General features: G+C 43.8%; 1 protein-coding gene across 1 annotated transcript in view; it reads right to left on the bottom strand.

The window, feature by feature from the left end:
- The window catches only part of LOC106588976 (alpha-catulin), a 103125-nt gene that overhangs the window by 89494 nt on the left and 467 nt on the right, over nt 1-13164 (bottom strand). The window lies entirely within an intron of this gene.

Here is a 13164-nt window from a genome sequence, read left to right as displayed (position 1 = left end):
CCAAGACATTGTTACAGTTAAACCTCTCTATCTACCACAGTGATCTTTCCTCTTGGAACCAGACCGTTTACATATAGTGAGTGGCCAGTGGTAGGGCTAACGGTAACTTATTAAAAGGAGACTTCACTTCAACTTCCTTATTGTCACTCACTGATCACGCCCTGTCCCCCCACCCAGAAGCACACACAGTCTATCTCCCTGTCTGTCCCCTCCCCCAAGACGCTGATGCCCTGCTGAGATTGTTGTGTTTCTTCCTTGCTTTTTCCCCCCTATTTTGCTATAAAAAAATTTAAAAGTGAGTCGAAGAAGGTTGAGAATGCTATCTTGTCATACCCTCCAACCAACCTGGATACGCTATCGATTTTGATGGAATAGCGCCCTTAAAAACATTCTAGAGCAAGAGAGACTTGGATTCCCTATAACGCACAGTCCATTACCAAGGCTAATGTTTTAGCGGCTAGCCTCATCTCTGCTTATCTGGCTGACGGATAGGCACTGAGGGCTAGGCTAATCCATGGGGTCCAGACCAGAGACATGATTGATGGAACTAATTACCCTGAGAAGCTGCTCTTTGAACCCAATTCTGCAGGAAGGAAGCATTGACGCCAGGTTCTAGAATCTACACACGGGGACAATCAAAGGAGAATTCACATTGGTGTCTTCTCTTCTTTGGACTGCTGGCTTTAACGTGAGCTCTGTTCGCACTGTTTTTTACCTTTGAGGTCGGACGCTTTTTGTGTTAGCTAAAATTAAAGTGAGAAAAGTTACTTTAAAAGCGACAGTGTAGCCAAAACTCAAACAAATATGCCCGGCTCATCAATCTCATTACTGTCATACGACAATCATTTCCAATGAAAACTCATTAGCATTGAACGTTGATCTTTTGTTTGGCGAGGACCTTCTCATCTATCAAAATGACAGATCTGTCCCTTTCCTATTAAAATGAGGTATGTGTAAAGTAAACCCTTTTCTGACTGGCCACATGACAACCACATTGCACAAAGTTTGACGTTTATTGGGGTAAGTCTTGTCCTTGAGGCAGAACAAAGCGATTTCCGCTAGATGACAATTGACCTGCAAAGTCAATTGTCCATATTGTAAAAATGAATTTATGGTTAGGCATTAGGGTTAGCAGTGTAGTTAGGGTTAAGGTTTGGTTTAAAATCTGATATATTGACTTTCTGGCTGTGCCAGCTAGCTGCCTCCAGAACAAGATTCATGACGAGTGGCGCAGTGGTCTAAGGCACGGCATCTCAATGCTAGAGGCATCACTACAGACCCTGGTTCGATTCCAAGCTGTATCACAACCGGACATGGTGATTGGGAGTCTCATAGGGTGGCGCACAATATTGGCCCAGCTTCGTCCGGGTTAGGGGACGGTTTGGCCGGGGTAGCTCGTCATTGTAAATAACAATTTGTTCTTAACGGACTTGCCTAGTTAAATAAAAAATAAATAAAACCTGCATATTACACACACACACACGCACACACAGAATACCCCCAGCTCCCCATTGGTTCAATGTAGACTACTCAATCCCAGTGAGAGGGATGTTGAATGTGGCCAGGTGCATCCCAAATGGCACCCTATTCCCTATATAGTGTACTACTTTGGACCAGGGCCCATGTCTCTGGGGAAAAAAATAGTGCACTATATAGGGAATAGGGTGCCAATTGGGACTTCTTTACAAACTGTTCCAGGCCAGCTCTGTTCTTGAAAGTGCAGAGATGGGTGGGTATTATCACGTCTCAGTTTATACCTTTGACTCACAGAGAGTAGAAGAAGTAGGAGCTGGGTCATTGTGGAGACGACAGGTTGGTTTTACCTCAGTTACCTGTAGCCTGGGGGCTTTCAATAGCCTGTATAATTAATGAACCTGTGAGTCTGGGACACTGGGTTCTCAGGAGAGAGAGAGATAACTAAAACACCCTAACAAAGAGTTCTGACGTCACACGGGTATCAAGTGACACTCACCATCACCCTGCAAATCACAGGAACAGCTGCCAACTCCACCGGCCTGGATGGAGACGGTCTCTTGACCCATCCATACCTATGGTGCCATTCAGCCTGACAAGCAACCCCCGCAGCAGGTCCCACACCTGGTTCAGCCAGGGGTCATTTCCTACTTTGGGTGGGGTGGCAGAGGGCTGTGAACACCTGCCAGAGGAAATCATATCTCAAAACTTTGGGCCGGAAACTCAACACAGCAAACCTTGAATGTACCTGTAACACACAAGGGGGCATAAAACTTAGGAGGCACCAACTTTCTTTGGCACTTTCGTGGTGGATTTCCAATGTCAGGCATAGCTCCAGTGTTTGGCCAAAATGTTTTGCGTTTAGTGTTTCCACCTATGAGGCCTGGCCCCCAAAAAATCCCAAATGTTCCTGTCCTGGCTGTCCTGCTTCTTAAAGGTCATGACTATCCTGCTTCTTAAAGGTCATGATTGTCTTGCTTCTTAAAGGTCCTGGCTTTGTTCTGTTATGACAACTTTCAGGTCTTTAAAGAACTCATTATCGAAGGGGGGGGGGGTGCTTTCAAAGCTGCTCACATGGAGGCAATTAACACAGAACTAATAGTTTGATGTGATTCTCCCTCTGTGGTCCAGTCAGCTATGACGGAGATGAATGGGCCCATTATAGAAGAGTAATATGAGACTGATACATGCCGTCCATCGCTGGCTGTTTGTTTGCTGTTGTCCAGGCAGCAGAACTGATAGTTTATTCCTCTCTACACTTCACAGGCTGGCAAAGTGTGTGTGTTTGTGTAATTACTGTAAGCGGTGTGTATTTGTCACAAGCCCTTTACATTCCATACTGGGAGCAACTGCTGCATAGCACTGACTATCTGCATGTCTGACTCCAACCCAACCACCAAACAACAGTGTGGTAGGCCAACACAAATGAAGAATCTGCTTGCATGGAGTGAACTGTCTTATCATGAGAGACAGAGAGAGAGAGACAGAGAGAGAACTGCAACACACTGCTACTCAATACTGTAGTTAACTAAAGCCCAGAGAGCAGAAGCAACACCAGTGACAGACAGTGGATGTTTTGTATTCTCTTTCCAAATAAAAGGGCTACTCTTTCTTCCCTATGCTGGGTCTAAAGCTGGGGGGTGGTCAGTTAGTGAGATCAACCCAAAACACCACCACCAGTGATAGAGATCACTTCCTGACCCCAGCACGGTGACAGATATCATGTCATGGCATAAACACGGCCTGCTGGAAGCGGGCCAAGACCTGATCCTGGTGAAGGAAGCCAGAGCAGAGCAGCCCTGGGAGGGACAGGGGACCTCCCCTCAAGTCAGACCCCGAAAAGCATCTTAAGAGACTCAAGAGTAGGAGTGCTGATCAGGTTCTCAATGTCCATATGATTGGGTACCAGATCTAAAAAGGGAAAACTGATCCTAGGTCAGTACTCCTACCCAGGCCCCCAGGCTGGGGTCTCCTCTCCCAGGCTGGGGTCTCCTCTCCCAGGCTGTTCTGAGGCAGCAGGCAGGCAGTTGGCTCCACTACAGATAATGAGTCTGGCTATCAGCCACCAGTCACTGGCCGACAGATAACCACCAGTGAGGGTGAGAGACACTCCACTTACCTCCCCATTATCTCAGGTGAGAGATCCCTTCTGGCTAATGACTAAAACCAATGAGGAGGAGAAGGAGGGTAAAATGGCACCCCACACACAGCATGGATGGGCTGCCCTCCACAACACCATTCCTGGGGAGGCACTGGACTCTCATCATGCAGTATATTATTACATCTTATTACGCCTTTATTTAACAAGGCAAGTCAGTTAAGAACAATACTTATTTACAATGACGGCCTACCCGGCCAAACCCGAACGACGCTGGGCCAATTGTGCGCCGCTCTACGGGATTCCCAATCACGGCCAGATGTGATACAGCCTGGAATCGAACCAGTGACGCATCTTGCACACAGATGCAGTGCCCACTCGGGAGCCCAAGAAATCAACTGATGAATATCTGGGAGTGGTAATGACTCCCTTAATAGCCGGAGTGGGAAGAGAGGGAAGAGTGATAGAGGGAGGAGAGAGGGAAGAGTGATAGAGGGAAGAGAGAGGGAAGAGTGATAGAGGGAGGAGAGAGGGAAGAGTGATAGAGGGAGGAGAGAGGGAAGAGTGATAGAGGGAGGAGAGAGGGAAGAGTGATAGAGGGAAGAGAGAGGGAAGAGTGATAGAGGGAGGAGAGAGGGAAGAGTGATAGAGGGAGGAGAGAGGGAAGAGTGATAGAGGGAGGAGAGAGGGAAGAGTGATAGAGGGAGGAGAGAGGGAAGAGTGATAGAGGGAAGAGAGAGGGAAGAGTGATAGAGGGAGGAGAGAGGGAAGAGTGATAGAGGGAGGAGAGAGGGAAGAGTGATAGAGGGAGGAGAGAGGGAAGAGTGATAGAGGGAGGAGAGATGGGACTGTGGTTATAGCAACTGGGGGGGAGGGGAGGAAATTGCAGAGAAAAGCTTTCTCTGGCATTGGTTCTCTCATACTAGGCTTGTGTGTGAGGCCAACCAACAGACGAAGGCCTGAACTCACATAGCCAGCCTGAAGTCAACTGTGAAATAATTAATCAGATATTGTATTAGCCACCCTTGTTTCACTAAAGCTAAACAAACGTCATGCTGAGGGAATGCAACCGCTTACCATACACAAGCGCGCACGACCACACAAACACACTCCACACAAACACACCTTTGTCTCTGAGGAGGTGTATTGTATGGTAATCCTTTGTGGTTTGCCTTAAAGAATTTTTCCAAAAACACGTTTTTCGTGACAATGCAGCTCTGTAGCATTTGAGCTCTTTATTCTGAGATGTTAGGTGAGTTATTTGACAAAGTAGATAAAAAAAGTGGCAAGTAGCCTAGTGGTTAAAGTGTTGAGCTAGTCACCGAAAGGTCGCTGGTTCAAATACCCAATACTGCAAAGTGAAAAATCTGTCGATGAGCACACATTTCACTGCACCTATCCGGTGTATGTGATAATAAAACATTTTAAATCTATCATTTTTTAAAACTGAAATCACTGAAGCCTGCCACTGAGGTTTTGTTTAGGTAATACATCTTAAATATTATTCCAGATCGTAAATAAACAAAAGAAAAGCTACATTTCTTCTCAAACCTTTTGAACCCATTTTGTATTTATTATGGATCTCCATTAGTTCCTGACAAGGCAGCAGCTACTCTTCCTGGAGTCCAGCAACATTAAGGCAGATATATACAATAAAGAAATATTACATGACATTACATTTCATTGTAAATAAGTATTTGCTATTATCTGACTTGCCTAGTTAAATAAAAAAAAGATTTAAAAAAGAACACTTTTCACAACACATTAAGTGTGTGCCCTCAGGCCACTAATCTACTATCACATATCTACAGTACAAAATCCATATGTACGTGCGTGTGTTAGTGATGCACGGGTTGACGCAAGGAGGACAGGTTTAGGGTCATTAAATATTGCGTGGCTGAAGGGCGGGTGGGTTGCAGGCGGGTGGAATAAAGAGAAACAACACCTCAAAAAAAAAGTATAATTATTGTGCAATTTACATAGGCTACAATGAGGTTTTTCTTCTGCTATTACTGCATAAACTTGAACTTTAGGACTTAACTGCATGCACCAAATAGCCAACATTGTCCTCATCAGGGAGGGTAATTAGAAAATGTGGGGTTTTGCTAATGGAATTACAAAGCACAAAGCAATATTTCTTCAACTTATAGAACTTATTGAACTCCAAAATGAAATATAAGTATTGATATTAGTTGGCAGGGGTCATTACATCAACATTAGTGTTTGATGTATTTCTGATACCTTTTAAGACTTTCTGGGTAGATGTTTTCTAAAGACCCCTTTTCCATCTGTTTATCCAGAAATCACAAAGCCTTTACTTATGCCTAATTTTTAAGATGGAAAATGGTTGAAAAATATATCTATGCCTTCATTTCCCACAAATATAGACTCTTAGCTTTCATCTGACACCCAATTTGATATGCTCCCATGAACTTCTCATGGCAGTGCTAATGGGTCCTTTTCCATGGAAATGCCCCAAGGCTTTGGGTATCACAGGCATTTAAAAATGTTCCCAGATGAGATCAAAGACTCAGGTGTCATTTTTTCCCTTTCTTCCCACAAGACCCATACCACCACCACCACCCATATATACAGTTAACACAAAGACCACCATGTTGTCTATACTGTATCACAGAAACTTTTGTTAAACCAAACGCACACCTCAATTATATAGCCAAAGACCAGAACTATTATTTGACAAATCATGGCTTCAAAACAGTAATCGGATGTGAAAAGGAAGCAGAAAAGCTAGATTTAAAAAATCCCTAATTACCCACCAGCCTACAGTGTGGAGCACATCACAGGTAAGGCTCTACAAAGGGCTGGTTGAGACTCATTCACTTTGCATTCCCTGTGCCGTGTGTATGATGACGGGTGAATTCTGCCCCACTATCAGAGATGGGCTATTCATCACCGTGCATTCAATATGCCATTGGAATTTTTTTTTAAAAGGGGTCGCCTTCAAAACAAAGACAAAATGCACCATTGCATAGATATGAGAGAGAACTGTTGAAAGACAAATAAAAGGTTTTCTTAGTGTTGACCAGGTCCCGAGAGGGTGTTCTATTTCATTCTGTGGTTATAGTCGTGTGCGGTCGTGAGTAGGTCCATGAGTACGTCTCCCTCCCAGCTACTAACAAGCCCTCTGATGACATGCTGGTGGGAGTGGAGCTGATAACAGAACAGAGGCAGTGAGAAGTTCAGCGTCACAACCTACAGACAGGGTGGAACAATAACCTTCCCAGGACATTTCTCAGTGATACTGGCCTTTCATTTCCTCACAGATAATCATCCTCCCTCCTCCCTCCTCACAAAGGAGAGACAATGCAACGTAGCTGGACCTCCCCATCTACTTCTGGCCTCCACACAACACAAGCCTCTCACTGCAGGGAAACAAGTGTATCAACTATACTCACTGGCAGCCTAGAGACATGATTATCCCCGATGGCATCATCATCATCATCATCATCAACAACCGCAACAAGCAAACATTGATCTATATGGAAAAAACATTTAACAGAGAATTTCTGTGTTGCAAATGGTTGCTATGGGGATTCGTACACAGGATTTTTTAAAAAAAGAGATTATTGTGCAAACCTTTTCTCCTTGACGCTTTGTTACATCTAAAAACAGCAAGATTGTGAATGTCATTATAGCGCGCTCACACACATTCATCCATCCTCACAACCGGAGAGAACTTGAAACAGACATGATTACGTTCAGTGGCTGTGCAATGTGCATTAACAACAATAACTCTGCTCGTTTTTGAAATGAGTTATGAAAAAGTTAAGCTAGAGAAGTCCTTGAATCTTATAGCATTCCTTGAGAAAGGCAGAACCATTGATTGACTGGTCATTTTATCAATAAACTACGAGGTCCGGAGCCTGCTGGTTCTGTTATACCTGACAATTAATTACACACACACCTGGTGTCCCAGGTCTAAATCAGTCCCTGATTAGAAGGGAACAACGAAAAAAATGCAGTAGAACTGGCTTCGAGGTCCAGAGTTGAATTTGAGGAAACTAAAGCATGTACATTGCGATTTCTTAGGCATGCAAAACCTGCTTCTTCACTTCAGGTACATGAAATCAACCAGTGCTAAATTAATACATTGGAATGACGGACTGGTCCAATATCATGCCGCTCTCCTCTTAAGACAAGGAGTATCCACAGGGACAACTCTCGTAGCCTTATCTTTCAGAAAGAGCCAGTGCGAATGGATGGAGGACCCAGGCTTTGACACCCCTTTCAGTGGGAAGGGCCCTGGCCAGAGACCCTTCACCACTGTAATGTCTGGGGCTCTGTAAAAGTGTCCACATGCCTCCCAGCCAAAACAATTAATTCATATATTATGACAACATTTTGTGACGTTTTTGTTCATTTTGGTCATAGGGTTTCTTTTTAGTTGTTCATGAACACTACATTTTTTAGAGGCAAGTCGAGTCTACGCCCCTTCGTCAGTGATTGCTCAACAAAAGGGATTATTCAATGAAGTGTTTGTTTTCATTCAACAAGAGATTTCATGCTAATTTTTCACTTGAGAAATATTGCACCAAACATCTTAGATGTAAAATTGCATGACCAAGACCTCCTCTGCAAAAACATCCAAATGAATTTCAGATTTCTTGAGTTAGATTAATTCTGACTTTGAGGAAGTGTATACTCATACCATATTTACAATGTGCAGTGATACTAGAGTGATAGAGGTAGATATGTATAGGGGTAACGTGACTAGGCATCAGGATATGATAAACAGAGTAGCAGCAGCGTATGTGATGATTGTATGTGAATGTGTGTAGAGTCAGTATAAATGTGTGTGCATGTTGTGTGTGTGTTGGAGTGTGAGTGGGCGTGAGTGAGTACCAGTGCCCCCTGTATATAGCCTCATTATTGTTATTTTTATTGTCTAACTTTTCTTTATTTTTTTTACTTTATTTAGTAAATCTTTTCTTATCTGCATTTTTGGTAAAGGGGTTGTAAATAAGCACTTCACGGTAAGATATACCTGTTGTATTTGGCACGTGACAAATAAAACTTGATTTGAGTCTTGAGTGTGCATAGAGAGTACAAAAATAAAACAAGGGTCAACTCAGATAACCATTCTGTTGGCTATTCAGCAGTCTAATGGCTTGGGGATAGAAGCTGTTTAGGAGCCTGTTGGCTATTCAGCAGTCTAACGGCTTGGGGATAGAAGCTGTTTAGGAGCCTGTTGGCTATTCAGCAGTCTAATGGCTTGGGGATAGAAGCTGTTTAGGAGCCTGTTGGCTATTCAGCAGTCTAATGGCTTGGGGATAGAAGCTGTTTAGGAGCCTGTTGGCTATTCAGCAGTCTAATGGCTTGGGGATAGAAGCTGTTTAGGAGCCTGTTGGCTATTCAGCAGTCTAATGGCTTGGGGATAGAAGCTGTTTAGGAGCCTGTTGGCTATTCAGCAGTCTAATGGCTTGGGGATAGAAGCTGTTTAGGAGCCTGTTGGCTATTCAGCAGTCTAACGGCTTGGGGATAGAAGCTGTTTAGGAGCCTGTTGGCTATTCAGCAGTCTAACGGCTTGGGGATAGAAGCTGTTTAGGAGCCTGTTGGCTATTCAGCAGTCTAACGGCTTGGGGATAGAAGCTGTTTAGGAGCCTGTTGGCTATTCAGCAGTCTAACGGCTTGGGGATAGAAGCTGTTTAGGAGCCTGTTGGCTATTCAGCAGTCTAACGGCTTGGGGATAGAAGCTGTTTAGGAGCCTGTTGGCTATTCAGCAGTCTAACGGCTTGGGGATAGAAGCTGTTTAGGAGCCTGTTGGCTATTCAGCAGTCTAATGGCTTGGGGATAGAAGCTGTTTAGGAGCCTGTTGGCTCCGGTACTGCTTGCCATGCGGAAGCAGAGAGAAATGTCTATGGCTTGAGTGGCTGGAGTCTAACGATTTTCCAGGCCTTCCCTGCCATCCAGAGGTCCTGGATGGCAGGGACTTCGGCCCCAGCGATGGCCTGGGCTGTCCGCACTGCCCTTTGTACCCTCGCCATACGATCGCGGGTGTTTCTGTTGCCATACCAAGCAGCGATGAAGCCAGTCAAGATGCTCTCAATGGTGTGGCTGTACAACGTTGAGGATTTGAGGGCCCATGCCAAACTTTTTAAACTTCCTGAGGGGGAAGATCCGCCTTCTTCACGACTGTGCACATGTGTACTATTTTAATTCCTTAGTGATTTGGACTCCGAGGAACTTGAAGCTCTCAACCTGCTCCACTGCAACTCCGTTGATGTGGATGGGAGTGCGCATGCCCCTCGTTTCCTGTTGTCCACGATCAGATCCTTGGTCTTACTGACGTTGAGGGAGAGGTTGTTGTCCCAGCACCACACTGCCAGGTCACTGACCTCCTCCGTCAGCTGTCTCATTGCCAGTGATCAGGCCTACCACCATCATGTCGTTAGCAAACTTCATGGTGTTGGAGACGTGCGTGGCCACGCAGTTGTGGGTAAACAAGGAGCACAGGAGGGAACTAAGCACACACCCCTGTGGTGTCCTCATGGTGAGGGTCAGTGTGGTGGAGGTGGTGTTACCTACCCACTACCTAGGGTTGGCCCATCAGGAAGTCCAGGATCCAGTTTCAGAGGGAGATGTTCCGTCCCAGTGTCCTAAACTTGGTGAAGAGCTTGGACAGGACATTGGTGTTGAACACTGAGCTGTAGTCAATGAACAGCATTCTTACATAGGTATTCCTCTTATCTAGGTGGGTGAGTATCTACAGTTGAAGTCAGAAGTTTACATACACCTTAGCCAAATACAATTAAACTCAATTTTTCACAATTCCTGACATTTAATCCTAGTAAAAATTCTGTCTTAGGTCAGTTAGGATCACCACTTTATTTTAAGAATGTGAAATGTCAGAAGAAGAGTACAGAGATTTATTTCAGCTTTTATTTCTTTCATCACATTCCCAGTGGGTCAGAAGTTTACATACACTCAATTAGTATTTGCTAGCATTGCCTTTAAATTGTTTAACTTGGGTCGAACATTTTGGGTAGCCTTCCACAAGCTTCCCACAATAAGTTGGGTGAATTTTGGCCCATTCCTCCTGACAGAGCTGGTGTAACTGAGTCAGGTTTGTAGGCCTCCTTGCTAGCACACACTTTTTCAGTTCTGCACACAAATTCTCTATACGATTGAGGTCAGGGCTTTGTGATGGCCACTCCAATACCTTGACTTTGTTGTCCTTAAGCCATTTTGCCACAACTTTGGAAGTATACTTGGGGTTATTGTCCATTTGGAAGACCCATTTGCGACCAAGCTTTAACTTCCTGACTGATGTCTTGAGATGTTGCTTCAATATATCTACATAATTTTCCTTCCTCACCATGCCATCTATTTTGTGAAGTGCACCAGTCGCTCCTGCAGCAAAGCACCCCCACAACATGATGCTGCCACCCCCGTACTTCATGGTTGGGATGGTGTTCTTCGGCTTGCAAGCATCCCCCTTTTTCCTCCAAACATAACGATGGTCATTATGGCCAAACAGTTCTATTTTTGCTTCATCAGACCAGAGGACATTTCTCCAAAAAGTACGATCTTTGTCCCCATGTGCAGTTGCAAACCATAGTCCAGTTTTTTTATGGCGGTTTTGGAGCAGTGGCTTCTTCCTTGATGAGTGGTCTTTCAGGTTATGTCGATATAGGACTCGTTTTACTGTGGATATAGATACTTTTGTACCCATTTCCTCCAGCACCTTTACAAGGTCCTTTGGTGGTGTTCTGGGATTGATTTGCACTTTTCACACCAAAGTACGTTCATCTCTAGGAGACAGAACGCGTCTCCTTCCTGAGTGGTATGACGGCTGCGTGGTCCCATGGTGTTTATACTTGCGTACTATTGTTTGTACAGATGAATGTGGTACTTTCAGGCGTTTGGAATTGCTCCCAAGGATGAACCAGACTTGTGGAGGTCTACAATTTTTTTTCTGAGGTCTTGGCTGATTTATTTTGATTTTCCCATGTCAAGCAAAGAGGCACTGAGATTGAAGGTAGGACTTCAATACCTCTGAAGCTACACCTCCAATTGACTCAAATTATGTAAATTAGCCTATCAGAAGCTTCTAAAGCCATGACATCATTTTCTGGAATTTTCCAAGCTGTTTAAAGGCACAGTCAACTTAGTGTATCTAAACTTCAGACCCACTGGAATTGTGATACAGTGAATTGTAAGTGAAATAATCTGTCTGTAAACAATTGTTGGAAAAATTACTTGTGTTATGCACAAAGTAGATGTCCTAACCGACTTGCCAAAACTATAGTTTTTTAGCAAGAAATTTGTGGAGTGGTTGAAAAACGAGTTTTAATGACTCCAACCTAAGTGTATGTAAACTTCCCACTTCAACTGTAGGTGGGTGTGGGCAGTGTGGAGTGCAATTGAGATTGTGTCGTCTATGGATCTGTTGAGGCGGTATCTATTATCTCTCTCCCTCTTTGGGGCAGTATCTATTCTCTCCCTCTCTCATTACCCCCCATTGCAAGCTGACCATGTGACTAGCTATTGGAAATCAGCCCAGAGGTCACATCAGGGAATAATAGGCTTGTTTTACATTGAAACAAGCTATTTCAGAGAAAATCTGATTATGTTGTTGATCTGATCTGGACAAATCCTATTCTTCAAATGGGGATAATATTACTCTCTTTGTGCAATCTGAGAAATGTAGACATTATTTGCTTATAGCTTTCTCTAGAGAACTACAATAGCCTAATATAATTGGCTGAGCAGTCCTAGACCATATGCTTTTAACCTGCAGAAGAGCAGGTGCTTTTTGTTTACCTGATGAACACTGAATTATCTGAGACTTCGGAGAATGGTAGGTATGGCAAAAATTAGACATGTTGATTGAAAACCAAAACATGTGTCAAATTAGCCTAAAAGTAATTAGTGGGTGGGGTCAACACTGTTCTGGAAAACAGCTCACTGGGACAAACTGGGTAAAACTATTGCCATGATATTCAGAGAAACTTTCTGTACAGTCCTACATGTTCATAGGCTCTTAGCATTGTTCCAATAGGTGGAGAAAAGTTACATTTTTAGTTCAGAGAATAATTGTAACTTTTTAGGTGTTTGGGCCAGTCCTCCTGTGCACTAAATAGAAAAGTTAGGATATACAGGGAGAAATGTTTACAGAGCATTTGATAAACTACATGTAACGGCAACGAAGGCTAACTACACTAATCAAATGTAGGCCTAACTTACTTAAATGAAACCGTTTCAAAAACACCATTCAGGGCAAATTATACATCGTTTCCTCTTTTTGGTAGGCTACCTTTTGAAACTTCCTTGTGTCCACACATTCTTTCCGTAGTTGGTCCCCGTGCAACGAAATATGTTTTGAAACTTGACAGCTACGGACTGAAATTAGACACATTTGAACTGTTTAACTGCAACACTTTACGGCTTGAGTTTAATATTTTGTTATGATCAGATTTCAAACCATTTCAACAACATGAACGCAGTTGTATCAATGTAGGCTAATTCAACCGGCTCTATCAAACTTCCATGTCTGAATAGGCTGGTTTTAAAACCAACAACTGGAGAGCAATGCGATCTCTCCTTCAATCGACAATTGCGTAGCCTGGTAA

The sequence above is a fragment of the Salmo salar genome, chromosome ssa27 (assembly GCF_905237065.1).
Source record: "Salmo salar chromosome ssa27, Ssal_v3.1, whole genome shotgun sequence".
Taxonomy (NCBI): domain Eukaryota; kingdom Metazoa; phylum Chordata; class Actinopteri; order Salmoniformes; family Salmonidae; genus Salmo; species Salmo salar.
This window is presented reverse-complemented; position numbering and strand designations above follow the sequence as displayed.